Source organism: Phyllobates terribilis, unplaced genomic scaffold (assembly GCF_046119375.1).
Source record: "Phyllobates terribilis strain yellow unplaced genomic scaffold, ASM4611937v1 Scaffold_629__1_contigs__length_933511, whole genome shotgun sequence".
Lineage (NCBI taxonomy): Eukaryota > Metazoa > Chordata > Amphibia > Anura > Dendrobatidae > Phyllobates > Phyllobates terribilis.
In genome coordinates this window covers 275,554-283,763 of record NW_027363389.1, presented here as the reverse complement: position 1 = coordinate 283,763, position 8,210 = coordinate 275,554, and the positions used below count along the sequence as shown (strand labels likewise).

The 8,210-nt window shown below is 50.2% G+C and overlaps 1 non-coding gene across 1 annotated transcript; it reads left to right on the top strand.

The window, feature by feature from the left end:
* The first annotated feature begins 727 nt into the window (after positions 1–727).
* On the top strand, positions 728–919 carry LOC141234089 (U2 spliceosomal RNA). The gene has a single exon (XR_012300102.1). It is a non-coding gene; the product is annotated as a U2 spliceosomal RNA (small nuclear RNA).
* Positions 920–8,210: the final 7,291 nt, after the last annotated feature.

Genomic DNA, 8,210 nt, shown 5'->3' with positions numbered 1-8,210 from the left:
CGAGTGAAGCGTTGTGTGTATGGAGGAACCTGAGTATAAAAGGAATATCGAATAGGCAGCGTGATATCGTATGGATGAGTTTGCATGAGATTTTGCCTGTGAGAGAGGTACAGAAGAGGAGGGATCTGATTAGAACAGAGGTATGTCCGAGGGATGGATGTGGGGCGAGTGAAACTGTTATGCATTTGGTTTGGAATTGTGATTATGCTCAGAGTGTTTGGAAGGGAGTGGGTGGTTTATGCAAGGAACTAGCGGGCGTGAATTTTATAAATTGGAGAGTGGTAATGTTTGGGATGGGTGCAAGTAGCCGGGTGAAAGAGAGATTGTTGTGGTTGATAATGGCATGTGTAATAGAAAGTCTGTGGGACGTTAGGAATTTGTGTTTATTTAAAAGGAAAATAATCTCAGTTAATAATTGTGTTAGGATGGTTTTGTCAAGGTTATACATAGTTTATTTATGGGATAGCCGTGGCGGTGGTGGCTCTGATTCAGAAGGTTTTTGGAAAGTCAAAAAATGGAGGTTACTGGTAAAGTACCAGTAAGTCCTTGTTTAAGTGTTGTGATCTGTCATTTTTTATGACAATGGTATGTTTTTATAGTTTTTGTCCATTCAAAAGGTCTTACAACTGTTTCAGTATAAAGTTATAAATATGAAATAAAGAAAGTACCATTATGATGTAAGACTGGGCAACGTAGTATGAGTTTTTATACTATTGATTGTTGCTTGAAAAATTTTACTGAATGGTATAAAAAAAAAAAAAAAAAATCTGTTCTTATCAGTTTAATATCTGATACGTCCCCTATCTGGGGACCATATATTAAATGGATTTTTAGAACAGGGAGATGGAAAAAGAGCTTGCTCTGTCCACTCCACGCATTGACCTGGTATTGCAGTATCTCCAGGACCGGTGCACCCCTTCTTTAATGCAGTTTCTAAAATCAGAAAGAATTGAATTCAATGCTTTTTGTTCATTTTGCTTGTTTGTCGGATTTTGTCATATTCTAGAATACACAATGCGTTAGAATCGGGCCACCATCTAGTAAACAATAATTCCAATCATAGACAAACCTCATGTGACACTGGATCAAACTGCCCGAACAGCTGCCCCATGGTGATGGCTTTAGGGTTCACTGTCCGGTAAATCACTTTTTCTTCTTCGCACCCTCGCTCATTCATAAGAGACAGCGTATCAGCGAGGACGTGGAGGACCTTCGTTTTTCCAGAGAACGGCTCTCCAACCAACATAAAACTGTACGGGATAAACAAAATGCAGCATGGTCCATTGTATAAAATGGAAACAGCGAAGAATAAATCCCCCGTCCCATGGACTTCTGTAGTTACAGCTTACCCGTTTCTGACAATCATCATCTCATACGTCTGGATCATTTCCTCCAGGAAGACCTTCTCGGGCTGGATGTTGTGTCCAGCACAGCTCTCCTGTGCGCATTCCAGTAAATCCTGAGCAAAAGGAAGGTAAAATATTTCATCAGTCTGTTTACAGTGGATCCAATTAGAGGTGGGAGAATACATTTTCAGGAACCAGATCAGTATTCTGTGGCCGCTGGACAGGACCCATGAGAGCCGCCTCTTAGCTGCCGGCATCCCCGGCTCCTCTTCTGATTATATGGCCTGGTGTACATCATGCTGCAACCATACTGTCATGCCAGGCCGGCTAATCTGAAGAAGAGACGGGGGGCAGGAAGAAATAAGGTGGCTCTCAGGGGTCTCATTCAGTGCCCACCACTGACCTGATGTCACGCACAGTGTAGGAAAGACAAAGTGCGACACAAAGGGATGAGGGGAAGGGAGCCCAGATACTAGGGAAAGGGGGAAATGGAGACCTCCTAGGCTGATCTGCAATCCCCCTGTCTCCCCTACCGACTCTATATTGGTTCCTCACCAATTGCCGCACAGGAACCTATCCCTGTATTTCCTTAGCGCTTGACCCTGGATAGGGAAGGGGGGTGAGCACTAGTCGATCCCCACTGACAACTAAAGACAGCAAGGGGAGACAGACACAGGGGAAGTAGCTTAGCTTGAGTCGACTTCAGAGAGATGGCACACACATCCTCTTAGCACCAGAGAGGAAGTAAGAACTGCACTTGCTCCAAGCCTTCACAAGGGGTCATGTGAATATCACTGGCACCTCTGTGTAGCAACCTGGAAATATTTAAACACCCAGGCCTGATTGTCAATTAGAACAGGAGGGAGGTAGCCGCTGGGTCCTACAGTGAGACCGCTAAGAAGATGTCCGTAATGCCAAACGAAGGGATCTCCTGCAACCAACTGCAGGGCGACTGTCTGTCACATCTGACGCACCCATGACACCTGGCCATTGGATCAGTCTCCTGCGAATCGATTCATTCATCTAAAAAAAAATGTCTCCATAACCTACAACTAAACTAGCGATAAATCACTCACAGATGTTTTAACCATTTTTTTTCTACATCAGATCATCCTGCATTGGAGGTATACGTGAGCCCCCTTACCTCTGGTGCCCCTGTGCAGCTGCCCAGGTTGCACTAATGGGACCGGACGATGAGTGACAAGGTCATGTAACACAATTCCAAAGCAGTGGACCAGGATCGGGTGATTTCAATGGGATTGGTCTACCCTCTACTGTGTATGGGGGCCTCATGACAGATTATGTTGGGGGACATAAAAATCGGGCGGTTGGAATTTAATCACCCAATCCTTACTTTCTGACCCTGAAATTAGCAGCTGACATAAGATTCTGGCAGCGACTCTGTCTTAGAGAAAACAGGAATGAGCATTCCTGAATATGGGGGAGCCGGGAAAGATAACTGTCATCCTAATGATAGCTGGCCCGCTATATAGGACCTATCACTTGCCATTAATATGCAATTGTATTACCTGGTGTAAATGCCGCTGTTCTCCTGAATTCGGTGTTGTTTTTCTTTTGCTCCTGCGTCTCTCCATTCCTGAGATATAGCCGCTTTATAGAAGTCTAGTTCATAATTTTAATAGCCAAGTGGGCGTGGTCATCAAGTCCTCTCTGTGGGAGTCTTCAGGAAGGCCTTGCCCAGTTGGCTTAAAGGGCTAGAGGAGAGTGACAGATGTCAGGAACGGAGAGGAGCAGGAAGAAAAGAAAAACAATGCCGGAGTCAGGAGAACAGCGGCATTTACATATTTATGGCGAGGGACAAGTCCTCTTTAAGTCTTGGAAAACCCCTTTAAGACACTATTATATTTTAATACCTTATAGTCGGCTTCCGGAAGTTGAATGCCAGGGAACAGGTCACTGGTAATCCCATTGAACAGAGGAATATCATGAGACAAAAATTTGGGTTCGTTTACATCCTTAATTGACCGCAAGAGCTAAATAGAATGAAAAAGGATTAAATGATAAAATAATTCATATACAATATGACATGAAACAATATTAAAAGTGAAGAACCCCATTACAAAGGAGCAGTCAGTTCTTGTGGTATGTCTGTATTAGTAAAGAATAGTATTCTCCAAAAAATAAGTATGAAACCTCTTTTCCTAAAACGCTACATTGTATCGTCCCTCTGTTATACCTCCTGGAAATGTATGTGTAAATGATATATAATGTATATGTGGCACCCCAGGGGTCTGGTCTCCACAATAATAGCAATATTATGTCTGAGAGCAGGTGGGAGGTCTCCTGGTCAGGAATCCTATGCATGCCACACTTCCTGCCCAGTCCTGGGAGGGGAAGAACTTCCCCTATATAAACCTGGGGCTGAGGCAGGGTTAGAGACTAGAGTAGAGAGAAGAGAAGCAGCCATAGGAAGAAACAACAGGAGCTCTGTGGGAGCAGTGCTACAAGGAGTCAGGGGCTGGCAGCTGCAGAGCTCGCCCTGACTGAGAAGTTATCACCGGACCCGGAGTCCGAGGCTGTGGGGACTAATCTTTACCCAGCAGCAGAAAACGACCGGCAGGGGATTGCAGGTCCTCTGGCCCAGAAACCCGAAGGCACGGTCACACGCGTGGGACCAGCACCGCCATCGTGGAGCGGAAGCCATTAGAAGGCCCCGAGTCACCGGCCATACGGGTGAGCACCACACGGTACACTCAGGGACGTGGGCTACTTTTACCCGCCTCTAGCAAGGTAGCCAGAAGAGTACAGTTAGTTGGGAAGGCCTACAACTCCGCCTGGCCAGGGGAAATCCCATCTGCTCAAGGACTGACCAGGCCCCGATCGCTAGCAAGTACTCCGGGAGGGTCTATCTTTGTCACCAGTAAAGACCCTGAACTACACCGCATCGTCTCTGAGTGGTTCCTGCTACCCCCATCATCCATGTCGGCTGCCCTGAGGCCATACCCCTCCCGTTGGGGGTTATACCATCCACGCTGCACCATCCTTCCACCGGCCTCAGCGGTCTGCCCTGCAGCGGCAGCTCCATAGCTGCATTCAACGGGTGGCGTAGTCGTCCTACATCTACTGCTAATATACTGCCTCCTAGTTTGACACCCTGGGCACGGACCGGGTCACCGCCACAAGGACTACTACCCCTATCCAGATCCGGCTCCGGGTATCCCCTGAACATGGCCCAGGGGGCGCGTCAACTTTTGGCGTAGTCGGCAGGATTTCGTGCCCGCAACCACCGGGTACTGCGTGCCTGAAAAAGAGACTTTTAAAACTTACCTGTGGTAAAGATTCCCGCCATCCGGCGCCATCTTCAGCCTTCTTCCCGCCATCGGTGAAGATTCCCGCCATCCGGCGCCATTTTCAGCCTTCTTCCCGCCATCCGTGAAGTTTTCCCGCCATCCGGCGCCATCTTCAGCCTTCTTCCCGCCATCCGTGGAGTTTTCCCGCCGTTGGACGCCATCTTGAAGACGCCGCGCGGGAAGAAGAGGGGCGTGGATTCCGAAAGCGCGCGAGAACTGAAGCCCCGCCTCACGTCCGGACGTCGCGTAAGGTCCTGGAAGGAGCCCAGCAGACGCTGACGTCACAGGAGCGCGACGGAAGGTCCTCAACCCTGACGATCCACTGCGGAACCGCGGCCTACGGAAGAGGATCATCGCAAGGTAGGCCACGGTCCACTAGGGGGGAGGAAGATGTCGGATACGGAGGAGAGCTTCACTGCCTCAACCCCCGCCAGCGCCAGCGCTGCTGCAGTCATGCCTTTCACCATGCCCTATATCCCGGGAGCAGCCTGGCTACCCCAATACTCAGGGGAGTCACATACCCTGAATGACTTTAGAGAGAAGCTGGATAGCCTCTTCCAGGTGTACCCCCTCACAGAAGAGCAAAAAGTGAGCATCCTGGTGGCCCAACTAACCGGGGCAGCCCAAAGGGAGGTAAAGTCCTGGCCACCTGGGAGGAGGACTGTCGCAGGGATACTAACCCGGCTGAGGGACACCTTTGATACCCGCACCTCAGCCGAGATTAAGCTTAGATTCTGTGGGTGCAAGCAGCGAGCACATGAGAGTATAAGGGACTATGCACTCAACCTACAAGAGGCCCTGAGAGCCATTAAGCAGACCGACCCTGACAGCGTGGGAAACGAGGACAGGCTGTTGACCGAACAATTTATAGAGGGACTATATTGCAATGTCCACCGAACCCAGTTGCGGGCCATAGCCTTACAGGATCCTCATCTGGACTTTGCACAGTTCAAGGACAGAGCCATCCGGGTGCTCCGAGAACCGGCACCGGGTGGCGTTGTGGCCCACAGGCGCCCTGCTACCGCTTACCACCAGGAGGCGACACCCTTGTCGGCAGGGCCAGTGGGAGCTGATGCGCAGGCTTTGAACAATGACCCGGCTCCAGATCTGCACCATCAGGTCCAAGAGCTAGCTAAAAGCGTTGCTGCGCTAACCCGAACTGTGCAGTCTTTACAGGTTTCCACTCCAGGGAAGATCCAGCTGGCATCCGGACCGGAGGACATCCCGTGGCGTCGACCAAAGAGGACCCCACCGGCCAGAGGAAGACCCAGCGACCGGTACAACGAGGACAGACAACCCATCTGCCGCCGCTGCAATCAACCCGGACATATGGCAAGGTACTGTCCTTTAAACTGGCACAACCTGGGGTAGAGGGCCAACCCCCAGGAAAAAGATCACCAGGCCCATCGAACTGGCGCGACAAATATGTAGGAGGACGTCCAGTCTTGCCTGTGGTACTGGATGGCATTCCTATGAGTGCCCTACTGGACACCGGGTCACAGGTCACCACCATCCCGTACGTGCTCTTCAAGCAGTACTGGAATGACTCGGATATAACCCGCTACCCTGACGACGACTTGAGTATCATCGCCAGCAATGGTCAACCCGTGCCGCAGATCGGATTTAAAGAGATGACCATTAAAATCGGTAGAGTCGAACTGGCAGCACAGGGACTGATCATTGTAGACATTGACAAGCGCGAGAGTCACCCAAAGATAACTTTAGGAACTAATGTGATTGAAAATTGTCTTGCAGAGGTGATTTTCATTTTACAGCAGGTTGCCAAGAACGCCAGCTCCGGCCAGCAGCGAGTGCTCCAGAAAGAGATCCGGGCACTGATGCGACGGCAACAGGTGGAACTCTCCGGCGGTGAGATTGGTAGCGTAAGAATGTGTGACCCTTTCCCTATTGCTATGCCCCCGAAAAGTGAAATGATGATTTGGTGCCGGGCAGCTATTGGTCTGAGAGGTAGAGATTACCAGGCAATGGTAGAACCAGTCTATTCAGACCGTAGGCCCACCATTTTGACAGCCCGGGGGGTAGTTGATGTACGCCATGGGAGGGTGCCCGTTCGCATAATAAATATCGGGAAAAGGGAAGTATACCTGCCCCGGTATGCCACGCTAGCCAAATTATATACCATCAACCAAAACTCTATAGAGTCTGTGGAACCCTTGCCTCCATCTCACCCGGAGGAAGGTAACGGCTCTAAGAAAATAATGGAGGATTGGTGTCAGCAACTACATTTGGGTACTGACTCCCCTCCCTCCCACCAGAAACAGGGAGTCTACCGGGTGGTTCAAGAGTACGAGAGAGTGTTTAGTAAACACCCGTTAGACTTCGGGCGAGTCAAGGGGGTAGAACACCACATCCCCACGGGAGACCATCCTCCCATAAAAGAGAGGTATCGACCCGAACCCCCTGCACACTACCAACACGCCAAGGGGATGCTTAGAGACATGAAGGAGGTTGGGGTAATCAGGGATAGCTGTAGCATCCGGGAAGGCCCCACTAGTCTTAGTCAAAAAGAAAGACAACACCATGAGGATGTGTGTAGATTACCGGAAAATCAACCGTATCACACACAAGGATGCGTACCCCTTACCAAGGATAGAGGAGTCTTTGGCTGCTTTAAGATCTGCTAACTTCTTCTCTACCTTGGATCTCACTAGCGGGTACTGGCAGGTTCCTGTAGCAGAGGCGGACCGGGAGAAAACCGCATTCACCACCCCGATGGGACTCAGCGAGTTTACTTGTATGCCGTTCGGACTCTGCAATGCACCAGGAACCTTCCAACGATTAATGAAGTGCTGTCTGGGACACAGAAACTTCGAGACGGTCCTGTTGTACCTGGACGATGTCATCGTATATTCCAAGACTTATGAGGACCACCTGAAACACCTGGCGGAAGTGTTCGAAGCCCTGGCAAGTTACGGCCTGAAGGTGAAACCCTCTAAGTGTCACCTCCTGAAGCCAAAGGTGCAGTACCTGGGACACGTGGTGAGTGCTGACGGAGTGGCTCCCGACCCTGATAAGATCACCGCAATTAAGGAATGGCCAAGCCCCTCCAGCGTAAAGGAAGTGAGGCAGTTCCTCGGGTTGGTAGGCTACTACCGAAGGTTTATTCCCGGTTTCACCAAAAAGGCAGCTCCTATGCAGGACCTCCTGATAGGCCAGTCCAGGAAGGCCAAGAACCAGAAGCCACCCTTCAGATGGGAGAAGCTAGAAGAAGAGTCCTTCCGCCAGCTGAAGATGGCCCTCACGGGGGATGAAATCCTGGCATACCCTGATTATAGCCAGCCCTTTATCATCTACACCGACGCCAGTAACATCGGGCTAGGAGCCGTACTGTCCCAGATCCAGCAGGGGAAAGAACGGGTAATTGCTTACGCCAGCCGAAAACTGCGACCCACCGAAAGAAACCCTGAAAATTACAGCTCATTTAAGCTAGAGTTCCTGGCAGTGCTGTGGGCAGTCACCGAACGCTTTAAGCACTACCTCGCTTCTTCCCGGTTCACCGTGTACACGGATAACAACCCGTTGACACACCTGG